The sequence below is a fragment of the Cupressus sempervirens genome, chromosome 8 (assembly GCF_028749045.1).
Source record: "Cupressus sempervirens isolate cs-2001-9-10 chromosome 8, ASM2874904v1, whole genome shotgun sequence".
Lineage (NCBI taxonomy): Eukaryota > Viridiplantae > Streptophyta > Pinopsida > Cupressales > Cupressaceae > Cupressus > Cupressus sempervirens.
The window spans coordinates 56,863,344-56,875,801 of NC_143125.1; positions in this window are offsets into that span (position 1 = coordinate 56,863,344).

Genomic DNA, 12,458 nt, shown 5'->3' on the forward strand with positions numbered 1-12,458 from the left:
CTACCATCATTGAAACCCTCCCAAATTCATCAAATTCATCCAATTCCCATCCACATATCATGCTTCTAGCGTACCTAAACTCCATCTAATGAACCTCATGAGTTTATCCTCCATATACCCATCCACATAAAATAAACTCCATATCACATAGGGTATCTTGTAGAAGTGTGGAGATCATGAATATCTAGTTTTATTTCTTGACAAGGTGCCAAAAGTTCATTCACATCTCTCTTTTCCTTCTTGGTCTCTTTGTTTTCAATTTAGGCCTTGTACTCTTTTTGAGCCCCAATTTTTCATATCATTCAACTATCCTTATAGTATCATCCTTCAAGTCCTTCTTGTGTCTTCTTTCCCTCCTATGATCTTCTTGTTGGTATTATGCCTTCTTTCCATTTACAACATTATCTCATATTTATAATGATACTCTTTACTATTTTATAAGGCTTGTTAGGAGATGAAATTTCTTAAATTGATGATGCCACACTTTCTCCCATTAACTTTTGCCTTGACATCTATGCAATATCATAGCTTGCACACCTATAAAGTTTACAATTTGAGTTGAACTCATGAAGTTCATTATTGATTCCTCTTATGTTATATTTGTTTCTTCTTTAGGGTACTCCACATGGCTCAAGGTCTAAAGGAAAGGGAAGGAAATCAATAAGAACACTGAAGCAAAAAAAGGTATTAAATAAAAGTCAAGTTTATATTTTCAAATTTATGCTAAGCAAATGTTTACTAAATAGGGAAATGAGCTCTGCTAGGGTTTGTAGGGTCTTTGTTTGAATCCTTGTTGGTTGCCACTATTTGTCACACTAAATTTACTATGTGAATGATATTTCATTTATAATGAGTTTGGCCTTCTCTGACCCAATAATTGATGTTGGTGTTGGAGTTACTATTGCTACTAGAGATAATGGCTCCACCAACCAAATGCACATGCAAGTTTGTTCCCAAGGTGTTTCATGAGGTAATTCCTCTCTTGATATTATTTTGAATACAAAAGAATTTGATAGTGCATGCACATGGTTAGAGTAGAAAACACTTATTTGATATTTTGTGGGTCATATTCCTTTTGAAAGCACACCGTAGGAATGATTTTCCAAGGTTTGGACACCTCAAGGTATCCATGTTAAAGGCATTCAAAGCCTTACTAAAGGCTTTATCTCTTATTCTCTTTCGCAATGCTAGCCAAGCTAAACATGTTTTTGTGCGAGGGCCTTGGACTATTAGGTCATCCCTCTTGGTTTTTCAATGTTGGTCACAAGATTTTGCTATTTTCAATGATCAAAAGGTTAAGGTGTCCATTACGTTGGAGTTTCTTGGGCTTCTTATTCCTTGCTGGTATTTTTTACCTGCTATTACACAAACCATCAACAAGGTTATGTGCCTTGAACCAAACAAGTTTTTCAATGCTTGTCCCTAACGTAGGGTTTGTGTTGAGGTCAACCTATCTAGGGACCTCAAAACTTTAGTGGAAATCTAGATAGGTGGTGTAATACCCAAAAATTGGCACATTTCCATATTAACCAATTCTAGTCTATTCAATCATTCTTAAGTCCTATTTTACTAGGCAATTTTAAATGATCGCTACTTGACGTAGGTGTCAAATGCAAAAAACCCTAATTTTCATCAATCACATTATTTATTTAATTCCTAAGTATTGACTCAAAATAACAATAATAAACCTATTGATTTAATTTAATTTAATTATAAGTGTTCACACTTAAATTAAATTAAAGTTACCTCTTTAGCTAATGTACAAAGGAATTAAATGTAATTAATTTAATAAGATATCTCATCTTTTTAATTATTGACTTTAATTATTCAATTAATTAATTTTATTCATTTATGAGGTCATATTTTACTTTATTAAATTAAATATTCTCTCAAAATCTTCTCTTCAATTTAGAAATGTAAACTCTAGGTGAACTAAAAATAAGAAAAGGAATATATCAATTAAATTCTTATTCCACTTAAAATCAAATTAGTTAATTCATTTTTCCACTCAAAAGAAATTAGTTAACTTCCTTTTCATAAGGAATCTTCCATTATGACTGAGTCTCATATTCAATCTTGACCGTCCATTCTGATAAATCTTTACTATGGATCAATTTTAGGTTTCTATTTAAGAAGCCTTCAATTCCTCATTACAGAGGTTGATTTGAAGTTGCATCGAACTTATGCTGGAATATCTACTCATTCGCTCTTGCATTCTTAGCTTAATATTCTTGCATAACAATCTCATATAGTTTAATAATGCATCCATTTAGATTAATTGTTCTTTCTTATTCTTAAAATAATCTTGCATACATATAGATAAATCTTGCATTTCTCATATAGCTTAAAATCCTTCATTCTAGAGGTTTGGTTGCCTACTTCTCATTTTGAGAGCAAAGGAAAAATCCTTGTAGTTAAAAGGAAATAGGTCAACCTATTGGTTATTTCAAATGAACAATCCCATGTTCATTTTGGGATCATCTTACATATAATGACTGTGTTGAAGTGTGTCTAAGGATCTGAGGCCCACATTTCACATATACATTTCTAGCACCCAACATGGGGCCAAGAAATCAAGTTTCTAGTCTCATTTGTTCTATTTTTCTACATTTTTTAGTACTTTGTGACTATCATCCATATAGTATTCTAGTTTCTCGCATGAGAAATCTCATTTTCATGTGAAGAAACTAAGATTTCAGTCCCTATTATGCACTTCCTCATGCAAGAAACTAATAAAATTGTGTTTCTTCAAATGGATTGTTGCACTTCCTCACATGAGGAAACACTAAGTTTACACTTCCTCACAGGGCTCATTGCATTTTCTCATGCCATGTGTTGTGTTTCTTCATGAGAGAATCGACACCAGTAAACTAGAAGTTTTCATTTTTGCTTCATTTTCATGATTTCTTTGATCTAATGATTATTTTTGCAGCATTTATTTGATGATATATAACTTGAATGCTTGTTGAAGATACCTTATCACAAACACTTGAAAATAGTACTAACCATCTAATTGTAGAATGTTTGTCAAAGATACACATGTCGAAGACTCATTTCAAACCCACTTAAATGTCATGTCTTCTTTTATTGCTTTTCACACATAGTATAAATAGGGCTTGTGAAATTCATAGGGTTCAAGATAGGGGAATAGGGGAGTATGCTCTTTACTACTTGGAAGTGATGCCCAATAGTAAATTAGAAACCTAGAAGCCTTTGAAAGATGGTACTTGATGGAGGCAAGCAAGTTACTAGTTCTCCCAAATGAATCTTTTAATGAAGAGATGATGATTTCCTTTTAGGGGATCAAAGTCTTGAAATAGGACAAGGTGGGATTGATAAGCTAACTCATTGATGAACATTTCTTGCATGTTTGGGTAAGGTGGTGAGGTAGAGGAGTATACTCTTTCCCCTTGAGGGAAATTAGAAACTTGGACCCTTAGATCCGAACCACCAGTCTGAGTCAACCTTCAGAGGGCCTACTGGGGTGATCCAACCTCCAAAAATGACCCAAGTGAGCACACTCATTTTTCCAAAAATTCCAACTCACTATAATAAAGAAGCTTTGTAGTGACAAAGACTCCAAAGCCATATTAATGTCCTCTTCTTCATTCTGATATCATATATCCAGAAGAGGCTTTGTAAACTTCTTGCTAGTCAAGTGTGTGCACTTATAGATGCTAGTGTGGGCTTTTGGCCTCAACTTTTCTTATGAAGCCACTAGGGATTAATATGAATGGGAGCCAAGTAAAAACCTCTTAGTCAATTGCTACCCAGTTCACCTCTGAAAGGGAGGTATAATATTTGTGCAAGAAGGGGAAGAATATCTCTTGCAAATATTCATCATAGGCATGTACCTGTGTTTTGGAAGGTGGTATATGTGCTTGACCCTTGATACAAGGGTGTTCATTCAATGTACATTTTATTGAGCCCTTGGAATACACCAAAAACATAGGTGCCCTCTAGTGGGGTGGTGCGACTGTGTGAGGTGCGCACATGCACATAAGTTGTGGGACATAGGTTTTGCCTTCTCTATGATTTTTGATTTTAGGGATAAAGCATGTTTTTTCTTGAGTCTTTAAACTTGTCCAAATCTATCAAACAAACTAAAGGTCAAGACTCCCCCGTCCCTCTGAGTTGCTTTTCCCTCAATTGGATTATCTACGACTATTTCTTACTTCTCATGTTTATTTGAAAAGAACTATCTTTTTGAAAACCAAAATGTTATCAAAAAATTGAAAACCATCTTGTTATTTGTAAACAAAACCAACCATCTATTTAGAACTATCAAAAACATTGAAACTCTCTTCAAATCCGGTCAAAATTGTCAGTCTGGTCCCATTTTTCACACCTAGTTTTTCGAATTTTCATGCGAAAATACTTTTTTTTAGTATTTCCTCACACAGATCTATGAAAGTTGTTGCACAAGTCTTTGTGAATATCCAAACAAGATTTTGGGAAAAAAATGTGTCTTTTATGCCAAAAATTCTATCTTTTTGTCAAACTATCACATCCTTGCATGACTCTGTACAAGTCCTCATGTGATAAAGCTGGTCAAAAATTTGTTGTTCTGAGTCTTTGCCTACTTTATTTTGCTTTCTTGCATAGTTCTCTATGAATCCTCATGCATGATCTTGTCCTAAAAACTATTGAACTATTATGTTAGAGCTATCTACAACATTTTACCACTTCTCTATTTGCAAACAATGTCAAAATAGAAATCTCTTTCTTAGTTTAAAACTTGTGATCTACACATGAATTAGTCTCCTCAATTGTTTATCTTATTCTATCCTTTTGTGTTTGGTATACTTTTTGTCACAATAGTCATAATCTTTGGTTGTTCTAACCATTACTCAAACAACTCACACCCTAGTATACAACAATCTTATCCTACTTTTTGATACTATGTTCTAGTGTGGTCCTTGTCTGTGACTATGGCAACAAGAAGTGAAAACACATTTTATCCTTCTAGATTTAGATGAGGTAGAGCTAGAGGTCATAATCATGGTAGAGGTCACTCTTTAGTTTATACATAGTCTATGTCTAATTCATCTAGTGAGGAGTTTTCATGATCTCCTTCACTTGTCAGATCTCTTATGTTCAGAGATTATTTTCTATAAACTTACAATGAACTAGGAACCCCTTATACCAAGAGGATCCTAAAACTAGAAAAGTTCATACATCTCCAAACAACACAGCTAAATTCTTATTCAGATAACCTTTTCAACCAACATAAACTAAAACTTATCACATCCCTAAAATGGTTGAATAAGAACGAAAACATGGAGAACATAGTAGAGACCAAGATCAACATAGGACTGAAAGAAATTGGAAACCTTTTACTGATGAGAATGAAGAAGAGGTAGAAATACTACCCAAGCATATCGAAAAATGTTGTAAAGACAAAAACTTCCATCAAGTCGTGGAGATCTTTCTTAATGAAGTGAAAGAGATACTTTCTTAGACTTGCTCAAGAGGGAGCCAAGCTACCTCATCACTTTAACATTGAAACTATAATTACACCTGAAGAGGAAACTAAAATGTCTAAATTGCAAAAAGAAACTGAAGATCATGCAAAACCAACTAGCCCAAATGATATGTAATAAAGACAAACCTACAAAAACATATTCTCTAGAAATTCTTTGTCCATTTCCTTTTGACAAGAGTATAGACATGCCTCCTTTTCCAATAGGAGTTGAGTTACCTAAGTATGATAAATACTTTGGAACTATGGATCCCCAAGATCATTTGTGGGAATTTGATGCCTTGTCTATGGAATTTATGCATAATTAGACATATCTCATGCATCTATTCCCAAGAAGTCTAGGTGGTCAGGCTATGGAGTGGTTTTTACGCTTGCCTATGGTTATCAAAACATTCAATGAGATTGCAAACTTTTTTTTCCAATAGTACTTTCACAATATACAACACCTGGTCAACATTTGATACTTTTACAACCTTAAACGGAGAGTTGGGGAACCTTTCCTCACATTCCTTTAGAGATGGAGAGAACTTTACAACAAATACTCATATAAAATCCTGAAATGGAAAAACTTGATATCTTTATGGATAATCTTTTACATTTTTTTGGGTATAAAGTTCAACTTCAAGGTCCATGCGCCTTCAAAGATATGGTCATACAAGCTATCTAGATAGAGGAATTAATGGTCAAAAAGGGTGAGTTAACATTTGGAAACAAAGGAAAGAACTCATCTTGGGTTACACACCTAAAATGAGAATTTAGACCTCTTGGTGAACCTTTAGATGTGGTCTAAAAGACCTTGCTACAAAAAAAGATCATTTCTTTTTTGGATAATTCTCATCCTTACAATCCACAACCATGACCACCATGGTGGAACAAAACCACATTTTATGAATATCACCCAAAAAAGGTCACAAAACCAACAATTACATCAACTTGCATCACAAAATCTAAGACCTAATTGACGATGGTGATGTTGTTGTGGATGGACATAAAAAAAATGTATATCACAAGGCTTTCAAGGAGCCATTCTCATCCTATGAAAAAGGAGAAAACTCAAAATAGAAAATTCATAACAGGATCAACTATACATACGCTAATGATGGTGATGAGATAGCCAACATTGTTGAACCCATGGATGCTGAGTACTATGACGTTATCACCATCAAGGGAAAACAAGGAAAAACTAAACCTAAGACACCATTTATCTTAAGGGGTCCTAATCCCAATGCATTTTAAAATGAACTATCACAATCTTGTACCAATGTTGTTATGTGTTCTCACACTAAATTGGTATTCAAAGGCCCTGTTCTTTTGCTCCTGAGCTAGAACAACACAGAGAAAAACCTTTTTCTAGTCTATCTGGAAAAGGAACAAAACCTATAACAATTTCTATGGCTACTAGCTATAATATCCTTGATTAGTTACAATGAAAAAATTCTCAAATCATGGTCTTTGAATTTCTCAAAAGCTCACCTGCTCATAGGTAGATTCTTGACAAAGCCCTCACTAAGGCAAACATCCCTCAAGATCATGATCTTGAGAGGTTCCAATCTATTATAGATCATCTGACCTCACCTTACTATATGACCTTCTCTGAGGAAGATGATAATTCACTGGGTCATCCACATAATCAACCCCTACATATTAAGGTCATGATACATGTTCATCATGTGCTCATTGATAATGGAGCCAGTTTAAACATTGTCTATATTGCTCTGCTTAGACAATTGAACTATTCTAAAGAGTCCATTGATCCCTATCATAAGATAACCATCAAAACATATGATGAAATTGAATGAAAATATTTAGGTCTTGTGGTGTTGCCTCTCCATTTTGGTCCTATAGAAAGGGATGTCACTTTTCAGGTCCTCAACATTCCCTTAGCTCATAATATTTGGCTAGGAAGACCATGGATACATGAGATGCGAGTTGTGCCTTCCACTTACCATCAACGTGTAAAATTCCCATTTCATGGCTCTGAAGTCACCATATCCACAAGTACTAGCTATAACTATAACATGATAAAATTTGCTGAAAACTTTGTACCTACTAACAGGGAATCTACATACTATCATGATAACAAGCTGAAGAAAATTGAACAATCACTCAAGCTAAAGGAAACTAGAATAGCTAAATATCATATTGAACCAATTCTATCTTTGACATCTCTTCTTGAGTCTCCCCTTCATTATGGGAGACCATTTAAAGCAAAGAGACCTTTTGTGTTGTGACCTTAAACTAGGTATGATGGTACTTTTGTCGAAGCTACTATTCCTCTTGAGGAGGAAGCTGAAAATAGAGCTATTACTACATGGATATACAAAGAGGAAACTCCCATTGACCTCACAGAATAGGCTCATGAAATTACTCCTGAGAAGTATGGTCCCAGTCTTAGAGTCATGAAACATTTTGGCTACAATGGGACTAGTACTATTGGATGCAGCAAAAATGGTTTGGTGGACCTTGTCAAACCAATAGCTAGAAGGACTCAAGACACATCTAGTCTAAGCTTCGAGAAGATACCCTTCCATCTAGGGATTAACAAATTCATACTAGAACATGAGAGTTCATTTGAACATGAGCCACAAGCTGAGTTTGATGACCGTGAAAATAATGTTGATGATGAGGATTCATCTTATCCAATTCCTAATGATCTTGCTAAATTCTTTGTGGAACTAGATGATTTTATACCACATGTCAGTACCATGGATGGTGATAGTGATTCTTTTAGTGACACTGTTGATGCTCCCCATATTGAACAAGAACAAGAAGAGTCTAGTCATCCTTTGTAAAAATCCAAAGGATGAAGGAGATTTTGTCCCTATCATTGTTGGGGAATTCTACAGTCTATCTCCATGTAGCACAAATTCCTGAGAGTATTAATTTGACTCTCTCTTAGAAGTAACTATAGACAAAAACATAGATCAAGTTCATGTCTATGAAAGCCTCCTTGAAGTAGGTTAATTCTATAGGGTTAATTTGGATGATTCCTATCCAACTAGTGTCCTCGAGTCTTCAATTAATGATGTTAGTTATCAAAGGAATTTGAACACACTTGTGGATGAAGTTGCTCTAGGTCTTGAATTACTTGTCCAAGCATTTAATGATTATACCATGAATGCAATTACACCCACCACATCTCTTTCACCCACATGTCTTGAGCTCATAGACTAGAATTCCAATGCATTTAGTGAAGTCCCTACATTCTAGAATGACTATGCTCTTGCCTGTTACTTAAACAATGTCAAACTAGTAATGTCTTCCACTAGTGGAAAAAGTGTCAACATGACTAAAGTTGACATAAAAGATCTCAGTCATATAATCAAAAGGAAAAGAAATACACGGTTCGATGGTGAAAACCACATTGTGGCAATGTCAAAACCTAAGAAAGTAAAAATAAAAGATGTATCCAAGGGTGAAAATCTCTCTAACTTGCCTATGGATAAGATAATTGATGCACTTCCTAGTCATTTTCAAGAAAGATCATTAGTATTAAGAAAGCCAACATAGCTAATTGACATGGGAATAGAAGAACATCCTTACATTATACATCTTGCACAGTCACTATCTCCAGAAGAGAAAGAGGAATTCATTGCCTTCTTCCAAGAGAAACAGATAAACTTTGAATGGACATGTTTAGATATGCCGGGACTAGATCATGATCTCATAATGCATCACTTATCTATTGCACCAAGAGTTAAACTAGTCAAACAAAACCTTAGAAAAATGCATCCTCATGTTGCATTGCTTGTCAAAGTTGAACTACAAAAGCTTCTAAAGAAAGTTTAAATTGAGCTATTGATTACATTGAATGGATATGAAACATTTTCCTAGTCTCCAAGCATAACAAATCTATTAGAGTCTATATAGATTTCTAAGATCTGGACTTTGTTTGTCTGAAGGATGATTTTCCACTACCAAACATTGATATGATAGTGGACATGATGGAAAGATACGAAATACTCACTCATGGATGGATTTTCTGGTTATAATGAGATCAAAATTACACCAAAAGATCAGGAAAAGACTTTCTTTGCTTTTGTATGGGAACTTTTTGTTGGAGCATGATGCTATTTGATGATGCATAAAACAATGGAAGACTATCTAGATGATACTTTGATTAAGAGCATGAAATGCAACACTTACCTTCAAGATTTGGGACCTATCCTAGATCACATGGAGAAATTCAGTCTAAGACCTAACACCAAGAAATGTGCATTTGGGGTAACATCTAGGAAGTTTCTTGGTTACATTGTGTCTGTAAAAGGAATTGAGGTTGATCTAGAGAAAGTTCAAGCAATCATGGATATGCCTCCACCTCATAATACTAGTCAGATGAGGGGCTTGCAAGGAAGACTTCAATCCATTTGCAAATTCATTTCACAGCTGGTGGATAGGTCACAACCTTTCGCTATGACTCTGCATAAAAGTGTGAACTATAATTGGAGCCAAGATTGTGAATATAGCCTAACATAGATAAAGAAGTACCTTTCTCATCCACCAATTTAGATGCCTCCTAATCACAAGAAGCATCTAATTCTATACATCTCCACAATAGAAACATCTTTGGGTATCTTGCTAGCTCAAGAAGACAATGATAAGAAGGAAAGAGCTATTTACTATCTGAGTTGCACATTGATCTCCTATGAAATGAACTATAGTATTATCAAGAAAGATTACATGGTAGTCACCTTTGCTTCCCAAAAGCTGAGGCACTACATGCTTACTCACACTACATGACTAGTTGCTAAAATTGATCCACTAAAATACTTTCTCAGCAAGATAGCTCTAACAGGGAGGTTGGCTAAGTGGGTAATGATCTTAAGTGAGTTTGATATTCAGTATGTTGAATGGAAGGCTATCAAAGGACAAGAAATTGCTGATTATTTAGCAAAGGCACCAATGTAGAGTCTTCTTCCACTACACATTGATTTTCCTAATGAATCAATTCTACTGCTTACACACCAAACGTGGGTGATGTTCTTCAATAGTTCCTTCACACAAGGAGGATCCGGTGTTGGGTTATTATTCATAACACCTCAAAAGTATTCACTTCCTAAGGCATACAAGATTTTGTTTCCTTGTATGAACAACATCATATAATATGACACTCTCATTAATGGCATGAAGATCTTAGTTGAATGGAGAGTAGACCAATTGAACATCTTTTGTGATTCATAGCTCATAATTAATTAGGTCAATAACATATATCATACAAAGGATGAGAAATTGATCTTGTATAAATGCATGGTGGATGACATGAAGAAATAATTTGCTCATATTACTTTTCAACAAATTCCTCAGGTAGACAACAAAGTAGCTAATGTCATGGCCACTCTTGCTTCCTTGTTACAGATGCTAGAGAACAATCTTTGATAGGAGTTCCTGGTGGAAACATTACTCTACCCTTCCTATAACTTTCCTAAATCTTAGATGATCTATTCTAGTATAGGACATGATTCATCCTGCTACCACCATATATATTCCTATCTATGTGACCACACAATTCTAGATGGTCTAACCTGGAATGAAAAATGTCACCTTATCTACAATGCTTCATGGTATATTATTATTATTGACAAATTGTTTAGGAGAGGTCTCAATGGAACACTCCTTAGGTGTCTAGAGCTCAATGAGTCCAAACATGTGTTAATTGACATTCACGAGGGTATTTGCAGATCTCACTCTAATGGCTTGACACTAACTCATAAACTTATTATAGCTAGTTACTATTGGTTGAATAGGGAGCAAGAGGTGATCAAATATGCCAAGCCCTAAAAATAATGTTAGCTCGATGGGAATCTAATTTATGCTCCAACTAGGGAGCTAATTCCATCTATCACACTATGGCCATTTCAACAATGGGCATTTGATCTTGTGGGTCAGATTCACCCATCATCTTCAAATGGACATAAGTTCATCATTAGAGCTATAGACTACTTCATTGAGTGGGTAGAGGTAGTTCCTCTCTCTATGGAAAATGGAAAAACTATAGCTCTATTCATTAAAAATTAGATCATATGTAGGTATGGTGTACCTCCCTTCATTATTTTTTACAATGGAGGATAGTTTAAAAACAAACATCTTAAGGAGTTTTGCAAAAAGTTTAGAATCATGCAACATTGGTCTTCTATCTATTATCCTTAGGGTAGTGGTCAAGCAGAGGCATCCAAAAAGGAAATCCTTAAGATCTTGCATTGCACAGTTAGAAAATCTGGAAGGGACTAGCACCTTCACATTAATCTAGCTTTATGGGCTTACAAAACAAGTATTAGAACTCCAATAGGTACCACTCCCTTTGCTTTAGTATATGGAGCAGATTTTATACTTTCCATTGAGGTTGAGATTCCTACTTTGAGAATCTCCATGAAAGGCCTCATTAATGATGATGACTACATAATATCTCAGCTTTAAGAGCTAGTATTGTTAGATGAACATCAGACAGTGGCATGTAATCATCTTTAAGCTTATCAGTAGTGTATATCTAGAAGTTATTATAAGAAAGGTAAGTTGTGTGACTTCTAACTAGGTAATCTCATTATAAGACAAAACCCTAAGAATCAACAACAAAGGGTACAAAAAGGGAAGTTCAAACCCAATTGGCTTGGTCCCTACATAGTTACGATAGTATTTAGATTTGGTGCTTACAAACTTTCTATAGTTGAGGGAGAGGACCTCAAGAAGCCCATCAATACTCTCCACCTAAAGTGGTTCTATAGCTGATATAGTTTCCAAAGTTCTCTTTATACACTTAAATGTCTTAGAAAAATCTAAAAATTGCAAAAAGTCTTGAAAAAATCATTATCTTGGTGAAAACCTAGAAATAGGAAACTTGGTAATACTAAAACCAATCAAAAACTCAATAATATGAAAAAAAATGAAGAAGAAAAAAAGTGCCATTGATGAAAACCTAGCAAACAGGCATCATAGTAGCAAAAAAAGAATCTCTGCAAAGAAGGTGAAAACCTAGTAAATA